General features: G+C 39.3%; 1 protein-coding gene across 1 annotated transcript in view; it reads right to left on the minus strand.

Moving 5' to 3' along the window:
• Positions 1-13,189, minus strand: part of CTTNBP2NL (CTTNBP2 N-terminal like) — a 53,444-nt gene extending 40,255 nt beyond the window's left edge. The window contains exon 1 of the mRNA XM_040231046.1: positions 13,099-13,189. The gene's annotated coding sequence lies outside the window, so the exon portion shown is untranslated. The remainder of the gene's footprint in view (positions 1-13,098) is intronic.
• Positions 13,190-13,992: the final 803 nt, after the last annotated feature.

The raw sequence follows: 13,992 nt of genomic DNA on the forward strand, positions 1-13,992 counted from the left end.
TTTCATGAGTAAAAATTAAGAATTATTTGTTAGAGAAGTCAAGTAAGAATTATAGGTAAATATACAAAAGGAACTGAAACAGACTATACCTAAATCAAAGTTTTTGATTTTCTGTGATAAATATACATCCTCAAAAAAGAGTGAAACTGAAACAATCTCTAGTCCCTTTAATTATTGGGTTGGCCAAAAAGTTCGTTTAGGATTTTCTCTAAGATGTTATGGAAAAACCTGATTAAACTTTTGGCCAACCTCATATAAAGTAGTCTAGTCTAAGCAAGAAAAAACTCTGTTCTTTGTCAATGGCATAAAGAACAATATTCATGTTACATCTACATTTGGAATAACTTCTGCACACAAATTTTAATATCTGGAACATTTTGCTAATATGTATGTACCAATCCTGGTGGCTCAGAGGTTAAAGCGTCTGCCTGCAGTGTGGGAGACCTGGGTTCGATCCCTGGGTCGGGAAGATCCCCTGGAGAAGGAAATGGCAACCCACTCCAGTATTCTTGCCTGGAGAATCCCATGGACAGAGGAGCCTGGTGGGCTGCAGTCCATGGGGTCGCAAAGAGTTGGACACGACTGAGCGACTTCTGAGCGACTTCACTTTCACCAATTATTTAGCTTGATGTCTACAGGAAGTGATGGAGAAGGAAATGGCAACCCACTCCAGTGTTTTTGTTTGGAGAATCCCAGGGACAGGGGAGCCTGGTGGGCTGCCGTCTATGGGGTCGCACAGAGTCGGACACAACTGAAGCGACTTAGCAGCAGCAGCTACAGGAAGTGAATGTAATACAAACATGACACAAGAGAGAAAGAAGGGCCCCAGCTGTGTAATTCAAACCCAAGAGGTCTGTTTTTGCATATTCCCACAACCATTCTTTGTAAATATTAAAAATTTCCAGGTTTTTTGCTGTCCTTTACATTTGAATCTAATTTCAATACACAACATACTGCAGTAACTTTTTGTTTCAAATATAAATGCATGATAATAAAACTGCATTGAGTTTTAGCATGCTAGTGATATTCCTGGGCGTGGTACAGGAGGAGGATGGGGTGGGGTGATACTGACCTGATAGCTTATGGTCACACTTTAGTCCTCAAGGGTAAAGTCTTAAGGTTTTCTTCAGTTAAAATTTGGGAAAACTGACAAATATATTTAAAATGTCATCAGCATGGTGGAAAAATGTTCAATGTGCAAAATAATAAGAGATTTATTGTCTACGTGACCACACTCTATAAACAATTAGTAAATCCTCAGACTGTCAACTGTCATCATAGCTGCAGAGGCCTGACAGCTGTAGGTTGATATAGACAAGAAAGAAGAAAATAGCCATTTCAAGATGAAGCTGAGTACATTGGAAAAAATACCAGGAATCTGCCTTCCCTTTTGCAATTAAAATTAGGGAAGGTGAGGCCTTTCAAAGTCTTTTTTAAGATGTCACTGCCATTTCAAGGACATCTTATGAATGTCACTAGAAGAAACTGACTTTTTCTACCTGAACTGACAAAAACCTATTTGCTTGAATCACTATGACTTATTCACAATGCACTAGATTTAAAAAATAACATGATCACAAATGAACTTTTCAAACTGCTAAATTCTGGTAAGGAAAATTCTGATCCCTTCATCTGCCCAATCAATAAACAAACAAATCAATCTGTCACCACCTCAACTTTGAAGGGCTTATTACTCATCCCAGCTTCTACTTTTTCCCACTTATTTTCAAATATTAAATGTTGAATTATATGTAATTTTTGGTTTATGCTTTTCTAATAGTGTATTAGACACAGCAAACTTTTAAAAAGATAGGCTCTAAATTTTATCTGATAGAGAACACAATTTCCATCTTGCATTTTAAGCTTCCGAGTCCATTTGACTCCAATTTCTGCCTAATATATAAATAATTTGGTCTGAGATTTTCAGAGAAAGGCTGTTTCTAACTCTATATTCATTATCAGAAATATGACTGCCAGATTTTTGGCAAGTCATATCGTAGTCTACAGACTCATTCTCCACTTATTTTCTAAATGAGTTGTTACTTGTCATTGTCACTGTCCATTAAGTAACAGAGAAAAACAAGATCATTTCAACCAGATGCTCAGCTCATTCCTTCCAGTAGAATCTTTCCAAGACCCAACTTTCCTTAGAGTTTAGCTGCAGATACTTCTGCCTAAGGAATTTTTATAAATTTGAAATAAAAACCACTTGTGGACAAGTTGTCTGTATATATTATTATACACTGTGGTATAGCTAGCTATAGCTATATTAAGCTTTATAGTTTTTCTCAATGGAAAAAATATATAAATATATACAGTAAAAAGATAAAGTTATACACACTACAATACCCTGGAAAAATAAGCCTATTTATAGACTAAATATGAAGCTTATTTTTAAGCTATTAATAAGTGATTTCAAACTGAATTTGCCCAGCTTACTATGTGGTATATTTATATGCTACTTCTCACCAAGTCAGGGCTAAGAGCCAGGAGCGCATGAAGGTCTTCTGTACAAACTTTCATGTGCCAACAGCCACAAGAATAGAATTACGGGTATCAAGGACACTGGCCCCCCACCTCCACTGTACCTCCTCAACACCAGTGCTGATTCTGTCATGGGGGTATGCTGCTGTGGCTTGGGCTCTGTTCATTTTACTTTGAACTCTGTTCATTTTACTTTTTACTTTGGGTAAAGGCCTTTTCCCTTTACCCAACCTCCACTCATTTTGGTTCTGGCTGTGGCTGTGCCTTTTCCTTCTTGCTCTGGAACTTATTCTAGATGATAGCAAGCGTTGTTGCCTTTTTACCAGAGAGACTGGGTGGCAGAAAAAGAAACACCCCAAACAGCTTCTATAGCTAAGTAAGCGGTAAGGCAGGGCAGGGTGGAGTACAAGTAAGATGTTTGTCTACCTAGTATCTGGGTGTGTGTATGTCTTTATGTGGAACTGAAGGCTTTATTTCTAAGTGGTGGGTGAAATGGGATATGTAAGAGAAAACGTTTTTAAGATGAGTCTTAGATATTTCCAGATATAGAAGCACCTCAAAAAAAAAAACCCTACATAAATCTTTTCTTTCAAATCCACTTGGTTAGCGCACGTACGCACGCACGCACATGCACACACACACACACACACACACACACACACTCAGTTATGGTACCCAGGAGATCATTCTTCCAAAACTGGATAAAAATAATTTCATTATTATATATTCAAATTTATAACTTATAATTTAAGAAATTTACACTTAGGCTACAACTGACTGATATTCAGGCCATTCAGTAAGTTTTCAATATAAGTAATAGAATAATAGCAAAGATATAATGCAAACTTGCTCCAATTATGTAAAGACTCTTTTCAGTACATATAAGCAAAACCAAAATTTGGAAGGCCAGTGAATTCTAAAAATTCAAAAAATCAACACTGACATACAAAGTGGGTGTTTGACAGCTTTCTACTAGATAATGTACTTCCTTAAAAACCCAGTATATATGAAATTTTTAAAAAGTCACATTTATAAATACCAAGTCTAAAATAAATAAAAGTGCACTGCTGTTTAAGAAGAAAATGTATCCAAAGCAACCTTCTATCTGAAGGTGGAAGGTGTTGACACATTACCTTGACTATTTCAAGATTTAAGTTCCCCCACCCTCTGGCAGTTCTGGCTTTTCATAAAGGTTATTCATGCATTTGGGGGTGAGAGAGTGACAGCATCCCAAATTGTACTTTTGGCATTTTAGGATTAGGCTAGTAAAGAAAAACATGTCAAAATATTATCAGAAAAGGCACAGCCAGAACCAAAATGAGTGGAGGTTGGGTAAAGAGAAGAGGCCTTTACCCAAAGTAAAAAGTAAATAGATCTTTTGTACATTTACTAAAGAGAGTTGTTTTTGCTATTATTATTTACAAAGATTCTAAAATCAAGGTAGAAAAACAAATCTTACTAAATGCTACAATACTGTGCAATAAAAGCTTTACTATAAATGTCAAGTCAATCTTCTTTTAGTTGAAGGTAAAAGACATTACTGAACTATTTGTATTCTTTGTACTTATGTGTTATAGGTTAAATGTGTCCTCTAACCCAAATTTATATGTTGAAGTCCTAATCCCTAATACCTCAGAATGTGATATAGTTGAAAACAGGGTCTTTAAAGAGTGATTAAGTTAAAAATGAGGTCATGGGACTTCCCTGGTGGTGCAGTGGTTAAGACTGTGCTTCCACTGCAGAGGGCACCTGTTCAATCTCTGGTCAGGAAACTAAGATTCCACATGTCACGGTGGTGCAGCCAAAAAATATATGAGGGCATTGGGGTAGGCCCTTATCTAATATGCCCGGTGCCCTTGTAAGAAGAGAGATTTGGATAAAAACACAGGCCAGGAAGAGACCCTGTGAAGATAGGGAGAAGATGCCTCCCGTTTAATAAGCCAAAGACAGAGAGGCCTCAGAAGAAACCAATGCTGCTGACACACTGATTTCTGATTTCCAGCCTCCAGGACTGTGAGAAGATAAATTTCTGTGGTTTCAGCAACCCAGTCTGTGGTACTTGTTACGGCAGCTCTAGCAAACTAACACAACATTGTAATCATTTACTACTGGTATTTTTAAACGTTATTACTGCAACTACATCAAAATCTTCCCCTTACTGTCAGAGTGCCTGAATAGAGAATGCCTTGCTTTGTCTTATCAGTCTGATGATAGGATTATGTAAAAAGGAATGGTTTTGTAACAGTTTCAGAGAGTATAAATTTCAGGATCCTGAAATATAAATATAATATACAACAGTGCTAAGGGACTGAGATGCTTGTTTATCCAATACTCTCAATGTGTACTTTGAAGAAGGCCTCAAGAAGCCAGCTCTGTAATAATGCTAATAACTTGTTAAGGTCAATACTTAAAATGCTTTCAGAATTCTACTCAAAGCTGATTCTAGGTTGCCAGATTTTTTAGATTTATACTTAGGGCAGAAATTAATAATAATATAATTAAGCTTACCAATATTAATCACCACTTCCTCAGAGTTTTATTTATTTTTTCCTCAGAGTTTTTTAGAATTCAAACCATAGTAGTAATAATAATAATAAAAAAACCACACTGAGCTAAACATTAATGTGTTCTAGGCAGTGTTCTAAGTACTTGACATGTATTAATTCAGTCCTTACAACCTTAGGTGATAGGTGTTATAACCATGAACCAGCCAGTTCATCATAACCATCACCTCCATTTTAAAGATGGGAAAACTGAGGTACAAAGACTAAATAACTTGTTCAAAGTCTTACATGTAGTATGTGACAGAATTTGAACCTAAGTAATTTAACTCCAGAGGCTTCCTTACTAACTACTGCTACTTGGTACCAACTGCTTACATCTGATTTTCTCATTTTACCAGCTACAATGTGAGTCACAGAGCTGGAAGGGACCTCAGAAATAATCTAACTTAGGACTCTCATTTTACAGATGAAAATTGAGACCAGAGTTGTTAAGTGAATTACTGAAGATTACAGTTAAATAGTAAAACTGTTAAGATACAGTCTAATCAGCTTTCTGGGACAGCAAGATGGATGTCAGGTTTTGTTTTGGTCAGCGCTGTTTGAAGACTCACGTATCTCCAGCGCGCGCGCGCGTGTGTGTGTGTGTGTGTATCTCCAGCGTGTGTGTGCGCGCGCGCAAGTCTGTCTCCCTCACGAGGTGTGCACATCTGCTTGTGTGTGTGTGTGTGTGCGTGCGCAAGTCTGTCTCCCTCACGAGGTGTGCACATCTGCTTGTGTGTGTGTGTGTGTGTGTGTGTGTGCACGCGAGCGCGTAAGTCTGTCTCCCTCACGAGGTGTGCACATCTGCTTCCACCACCGTCTCTCCTACATGTTGCCAACAACATTCATACATATACAGGAGAAAAGGAGGAAGTGGCCTCATGCCTGTAAACAAACATTTGAACATCTCTCCCCGAAAATGGGGATGTCTGGCACAATGCTATTAAAAACAGGTCTGTCTACCTAGAAATCTTGTTTATTTTTCACCTTTTTTCAAGTATTCTCACCTGGGACAAGACCAAACCAGAAGAGCTACATTAGTTAAGATACTGGAACATACGTTAATGAAAATGAATAACAGTTTTTACATAATTTTTTCATTAAAATTAAAAATATGTCTATTGACAGTATCAGGAAATTACCAGGAGTATTTACCATTTCAGGTATATTTGTTAGTGGCTTTATTTCAATGAAATTAATAGCATTATTTCAGAGAAGTAAAAATTTAGGGGACAGATAGATGATATAGACAGATATACATATTTCAATGAAATTATAACATGATTTCACTGAAATATGTATATCTGTCTATATCATCTAGCTGTCCATCATCCCCCTAAATTTTTGTTTCTTTGACATAATGTCACCGTGATTTGCAAAATACTACAATGAGGGAACAATATGTAGATTGATTTTGTTTCCAGTAAAATGATTCATGGGCCACAATTCTACAGGCAGGCTGGAATACAAGAACGTTTCAAATATTAGTGTTGGATGAAGTTGTTGACTCCAACAAGATTTCAAGTCAGGGAGAAAGAGAGCATGTGGCATGCTGGACAAACCCTAATATGGTCCAGATATCTGTGTGTTAGCTATGCCCATGATCTGACTCTTTCTGAACTGTATAAAAATTTCTCATAGAACTGTAACAGAAAATTATAACTGATGATGTTGTTTTGCCTTTAAAATTTTGTCTTTTAAACCAGACCACTGATTTTTTAAAAAAAGTTTAACAATTTGATATCAGTTGAAAATGATCAAGAGACCTTGCTCCCAGGTTCTTTGGGGACGGTAACTCTTCTGAGAGGATGTATCTAAGTAACTCTTCTAAGAGGATGTTGCAGTGGAAACGGCTTGGACTTCTGAGTCCTACAGACCCAGGTTTATATCCTGGCTCTACAACTTCATACTTCCTTGATCCACTTAACCTTTGAGCTTTCCCTTCTTCTATAAAATGGGTATGACAATACATACTCTAACAGGATACGGAAGGGTTTAACAGGGTTAATGACTGGTCAGCTCTCTCACTTGTTATCTCTGGAGAGCATATATTTGGTTGCATCTGCAAGGATAATGAAATTTTCCTTTTTCCAATGAGGAGTCATTTTCTACCATTCATGTGTCTAATTTAGAAATCAAAACAAGTTTACTCCTTCTAACCTGGCAGGCTGATCTGTTCCAAGAAGGTGATCACCTGGCCAGTTCCTGGGGAAAATGGCTTAGGAACACACACAACACTTTTTTAGGCCAATGGTATTTGTACAGTACTTGGGAAAGAAAAAGGACAATCTTCTGTCTAGGCTAGTTTTTTTGTGACTTTAGGATATAAATGAAAAGCATGACTTTGCTTCCACTGCATTTCTATACCTTTTAATCATCATAATTTTAACTTGTAATACTGATAAATGGGTCTTCTAAAAACATCACAGCTATTTTTAAAATTAAATGCATAATGGATATGTATCTATATTTATAACCCAGCAGCAGTTATCCCATTCTATTATATCAATTCATCTATTTACATAGTTGTCTTTTGTCTCATAAGACTGCTCTTCCAGACAAATACTCTGTCTTATTCTACTTGATAAACTTAGTACCCAGCAGTCTCTGGTTCAAAGGGGTATTCAAAACAGGCTGGTTGCATAGAAATGTATCATGCAGTACTATGAACTACAGTCAACAAAACTGGACTTTATCTTTTAGGAAATAAGAAGCCACTAAACAATTTTAACAAGGTGAATCTCATAATAAAAGTATAGTTTTAAGAAGGCTAAAGCTTGAAGTACAGAGCTGATTTGACTGAAGAGAAACTGGAAGCAGAAAAAGCACTTGGGAGAATAACAGTGCAGGTGTAAGATTAAAATGTGTGAACGAGGATGGTGGCAGTTAAGAATGGAAAAAAAAAGACGGATGTAAGAGACTTTGTAAAGAATGTACAGTAACTTAGTATTGGTTCTATTTAAGGAGATAAGAGGAGAAATAATCCCAGATCAGCTGAGGTTTTAAGGCTGGGTGACTAGAATGATGATGCCTTTAACAGAAACAGGGATGTTAGAAAAGGAACTGGTTTTTTGGGGGAAATGATGACTGTGATGTGAGACAGACACTGAATGAGAAGTAATTAGCCCCCCCAAGAGGAACATGTTCAAAGTCAGTGAGTGTGGTGAAGGCTACAGGTTTAGAAGCAAGGAAGTCTTTAGGGATGGAGCCTTTTCAGAAAATTTCCTCTCTGCCTTCAATTTGGGAACAAGAGGCAATAAGAAGCTGACACACAGGACTGGACCAGATCTTGTTTGTGCAGTCAAATATTAAACCAGTTAAGAACCAGATTGGTTCTGTTCTCACTCTAGTTCCACTGCTATAACAGAAAGGCCTACTTAGCAGAAACCAAGGAATGGGGAACCTCTTCCTCCCCAAAACCCGCAAACTTAGTGCTTCTTTTCTCTGTAACTTACCCATCAGTTCATTCTCCTCCCCATTATAATTTATAGCTCTTATCTCTCACTGAAACAACTCATCCCTGCTTGCTTCTCCCTCTGCACCCCTTCTTCCCTGACAGACCCAGAGCACACTTCAGCCTCGCCTTCCCCAGCGGCTTTGTACAAGGGATCCACGCAGATGCTCCCAGGGCTCAGGGTCAGAAGTCTTTTTTTGTCTGTAAACCCCATCATCCTGTGCTCTTTTTGTTTTCCTTCCTAGTTTCTATTTGAACTCAGTAACAATTAAGGATTACATTCTTTGTGGCTCCAAAAGATTTAGAAAGGATTCATTTAGCAGCAGAGCACACAGTTAGAGTGAAAGCTCTGGCTTTGGACCTGAAATATAGAGCTTGGAAACAGTTGGCAGGGAGAAGCCACGCTACTACATTCTTTACAGCAAAGCCTGTTTGTAGTCCTGTTTCCCTCAACCCACAACCCCTGTCCTCGACTCCCCTGCCCTCTACTCTTAACTCCCCATCCATGGTTTCTTCTCATCCATTTTGATTGTTCCTATGAACTGCTCCTTACATTGGAGGCAGTAGAAGAGCTGTCTTCAAAAGGCAAGAAAATCACTATTAATCAAAATTACCATGGAAAATCCCTACAGAATGTACAACCCTGTACCATGATCACACTATCCATGAAACTGTTTATATGACACTGAGAGTCAAGGCACTTGAGACAGTTTGGAGTGGAGTAACTGACAATTCAGAGAGAAAACATCAGATAGCTGAATCCCTTGCCTTTCTTTTTCCAGGGCCAACAAGTTTAAGGAAGATAATGCACATGACAAAATTATGAAATACACACACACTGTCCTAAAAATTCTTCTGTCAGATGTCTGAGATCACGACATACACAAGCTCTGTTTCCCTCTACTCAGGAAACGCAGCTATGTAGTCAAATATTTAAAACCAAACCAACCCATAGCTAAAATCAGATACTAATTCTTCACCTTTGTTTAAATGATAAAGGAGTAAAAGAATATTTAATATTAATTAACTCACGTGCAGTGCTAATAATAATGTCAATAATAGCTACCAATTATTGAGTGCTTCCTACATGCCATGTTCCTGTAATCCTTTTTTAAAAAAAGCCTCTAAAAGTCATTTTTAAGTCACAGCTGAGGAAACTGAGATATGGTGAAGATAGAAAACTCTGCCCTTCTCCTGGGTCATACAGCAAAAGAGCAACAGAGTTGGGATTTGAACTCAGGTTTGCCTTTAAAGTCTGTGCTGTAAATTAGCACACTTTATTGCCTCGCCATAAATAATCTATTTTCTCACTGAAATGCTTTGAACTAAAACTAGGAAGATTCAATTTTTAGCTATTAGCAGCAAACATTCAGGAAATAAGAAAAAAAATGGCCTTTGGTAACAGGCTGATGAGCTATTCCTGGGGTCAACCACCAGACTGGACAAACTTCCTCTAAAAATATCTCTGCTTCTTGTATCATGCCACTAAACACCAATTCCGTGGCCTAAAAATCCTTGTATCAGGTATCTGAGATCATGACATGTACAAGCTTTGTTTTCCCCTACTTATGCATCTTAGCTCTATGTTGAAATATTTAAAATTAAACCAACCAATAACTAAAATCAGACATGAATTCTTCACTGGTGTTTAAATGCTAAAGGTATAGAAGAATATTTAATATTAAATTATTTAATTCACATAAAAAGTAAAACACTGTTTCACTAAAAACACCCAAGAAACACCATTCTGCTCCACTCAGAAAAGTCAAAAATTCTAATCTTGTTCTGCAGCTTAACTAGTAGTACTGGAAACCTGATTCTGCCAAGACACAAATCCACTGTAGGCTGAGTGCATTATGCCCACCAGTCAGTCTGCATGATTCCATTCAGTGACCCAATACAGTGTGTATCCTTGATCATGTACTTGGTCCTAGTTTAGAAAAGTATAAAATCGCTTAGAAATTCATTTTTTAAAAAATCCCGAAGTAGATCAGAAATTTGTCAAAACCAAACTCTCAGAAACCATTTTTAAAGAAAAAACAGTTCCTAGTGTGTTCTCCTAAATTCACTTCATTCCTCTCAGGTCAGATTTTTAGAAAAATAAAATGCTAAAAGACTAGCACTGATTACATTAATAAGTCTGGTTCAAATTTCATTCATTACTTCGAAATTATATATCTAACCAGCAGACATCTTCTACTACAAAATTCAGTATTTTAGAGTCATTGAAGATACTGGAGCGCCAAAAGACATTAGATCAGGAAAACAGGCAAAAAGAAATGGACTGTTTATACCAACAAGATATGCCATATCTTATCAGTATATCTTTCTAGTCTACCCGAAGGTGTCAGCTTCAAATGAAGTTCAACACTCATTAAGTCAAACTATATACTAGGCACTGTGAAAGGTATAAAGGTGAAACAAAACATACTAATACCTCCTGAAGACTTTATAATGAGATAGACTACACGTACATTAGAAAAATCTCTGCATACGATGCTTTTCTTCATCTAACACTACTAAACAGGTGTCGAAAAAGTTAAAGATTTCTACAATTCAAATGTGTATCAAATAAATCTTGCTTGTTGTGCCAAGGAATCAAAGAGCATTATTTGCTTTTTCCTTTCTGCTCATAAAGGCCCTGGCAATCACCACAACTTTGTTTTCCTTAGTCTCTTTACGTTGGTTTATTTTCTTTTCTCTGTTCATATAGGAAGATATATCTTTTGGGGATTTCCTGCTCTGCTTTTAGTTTTTCTCTGCTGCTATTGTTGGGGGGGCCCTTACCAGTCCATTGCAGTATGCTTGGTGTGTGCTGGAGAGACCCTCCGCAGTTTCTTCTCTGGGCCTTTTTATCGGAGATCTGGAAACAGTAACTGAGTGGATCTATGCAGAGGGAGACTGGCTCTGAAAACGTCCAACCTAACTATTCAAAATTAATTACCTTCATGACGTCTACCTTCAGAGACGCTTATCAGGAAAGTAAAAGACAGCCCTTATGATTGCCCCTCATGATTCCAACTCCTCCAATCCCAATGTTACTATCTTTGACTTCAGAAAACAGTAGTAAGACAGACTTTGAATTGAAAGCAAAAGAAACAACGCTAAAAAATATGGCAGATTTTAATGTATGAAAGCATTAGCAACAGATGATTAATGGGGGAGTCAATGGCATTTACATTAGGCCAAAATTATCAAAATTTTGCACCTGCTGAAATGAAGGTCTTTATAAGCACCCTATAGAGACTCTCTTTGGTAGTCACATGTGTCTGAATAGCTAGAGTTTACCTTGCTTTTATTAATCCTTATCTCTGAAATTTAAAATGTGCTTTTAATTTTTATTCCCTGAATTTTGGTAGATGATACTGGTCTTGTAAAGCCAGTCAACATCATATATATATATACATACATATATATACATATATATATTACACATCAGTTTCTCCTAGAGGAAAAAACCCACCATAAAATAGGGGCTAGAGAGTAACCAAAGGCTACCTGACCAGATTAATCATAAACCTAGACCACTGAACCTGAATTTTCTTCAAACACTTCCTACCTTTTGTTTCAAAAGAACTACACCTTCAAGGTTAACTGCAGTCTCCCTGAGCAACAGACCAGACCACCTAGACTGGAAGTCACTCATTCCTAATCTAAAGCTCTTTATTTAGTTATCTGTACTGCTTCACTTGAAAGCATGCTGTTATGGACAGTCCAACAATATACACTACATTCCTACCCACAACGACAACTCTGTAGATATGCAGCACGCTCAATTCACTGTGAAATACTAAAAGGCGATTTTTCATCAAATTTTCAGGAAGAAATAGGATAGAAAGCAAAAATGAAACGCAACTCAAACCTAAGAAAAAAAAAAAATCCTGAGGTTAGATTCTCTTTCAAGTAATAGAGTAAAGGTACAAAGCGGGGTCGGGAAGGTTACTATTTCTCCTCCTCCAGAGTCAAAAAGTCCCGAAGCGGAGGAGCTCCCGATACCGCCCCCCGCCCCCGCCCCAGCTCAATAGGAGAATAGAGGATTCAGGGGGAAGGCTCAGGATACAGAAGGGGGGATGGGAGGAACCCAAGTTGGGGAAGGCCGATTCGTCCGTGGAGCTGGCTGTCTAGGTTGGGTCTTTTGATTTTTGCATCGTCCCATCTCTCTTTTTTTTGAAAACACTGATTTTTATCTTATGGATAAAATTACTTCTGGTCCCTCCCTCGCGAGCAAGGACAGGTGTTGGAAGAGATGTCTGGCCTCCTACGGGTACAAAATGGGGGCGGGGGCGGCAGTCTAAAGAATGGGAACCTGTACGCCTTCTCCCAAGGTTGAGGGGCTAGGTGAGGGACCTTTTAAATGAGGGGTATCAAGAAATCAGCCCCTTCTGGGAAGCTGGGATTGATGGGGGACAATAAGTAGCTGCAAGCACCCTCGAAGGATGAGGAGCCGCCTCCTCAGGGAATACCGGGAGGTAGAGGAGACGGCCCCGCCCCCTCAGGGGATGGGCGCGAGTGGCAGTTGGGACGGTGGCGGGAGGACACCGGCGGACCTACCCCTGTTTTTCTTTCGAGAACCTGGCCTCCCAGCCACCGCCAAGCCCCGGCGCCAACGGCTCCTACCTTTTCCCGGCGCTCAAGGTTCCTCTCCCTGCCGCCTCCGCCACCCTCTCCATCCACAGCCCCTCGAGGCCCCGCCCCTCAACAGCCAGGCGGGGGCACTGGCATTCGGCAGAGCCAATGGCTTCCTCGCCTCTCCAGCCCCGACACCAATCCGCGCCGGCTGGAGGAGGGGCTTCTCCAATGTCATTTAGGCTCCTCCCGGGGCCCCAAGATCCCTTTTGTTTGGGGAGAGCCAAGCTGGGATTGAGCTTGCGTCACTTCCGGGAGGAAGCGCAGTGCTCCTGCCCGGGCTCGGGGTGGGCTTGCGCCCCTCCGGGCCCGGATTTTGCAACTTTCCACCTTCTATGGGCTTTCGGGACCAGATGGTGGCGAGTGCTTCGTGTGTACCCTCGTTGTACGGGAAGCTCAGGAATGGGTTTCGGATGTCCTGACTGACTGGGCGCATTAACGTTTCATCCAAAATGTTAATAAATGAAGTGCGCCCTGGTGTTTAGAAAACCTGTTGTTGAAAACCTGGTAACGTGGCTTGCCTGTTCTACCCCCCGACACACTTTTTTTTTTTTTTTTTTGGGGGGGGGAAGGGACAAAGCGTGTGCTAGAGACAAGGGAGCAAAGATGAAAAACCCAGAGACCCCTCTTTTCACATTATATTTGGAAGAGAATAGTAGCTTCTGGAGCCCCTGGAACCCCTGGAGTGGAGACGCCCGGTAGCTTTCCAACCCGACTTGCTTTCCAGGTAGAAATCGAATGAATAAAATTTCTGTGTGTCAGTGTTTTCTACGCTGTTTTCCAAATGAGAATTTTTGTGTCTTTGGCCCCATTGTACTGTAGACTGCCGCAGCACTGCTGGGACAAAGGGCAGTAAAGGATGCAAGGAATGTCTGTCCCTCGTGA

Source organism: Oryx dammah, unplaced genomic scaffold (genome assembly GCF_014754425.2).
Source record: "Oryx dammah isolate SB20612 unplaced genomic scaffold, SCBI_Odam_1.1 HiC_scaffold_28, whole genome shotgun sequence".
Lineage (NCBI taxonomy): Eukaryota > Metazoa > Chordata > Mammalia > Artiodactyla > Bovidae > Oryx > Oryx dammah.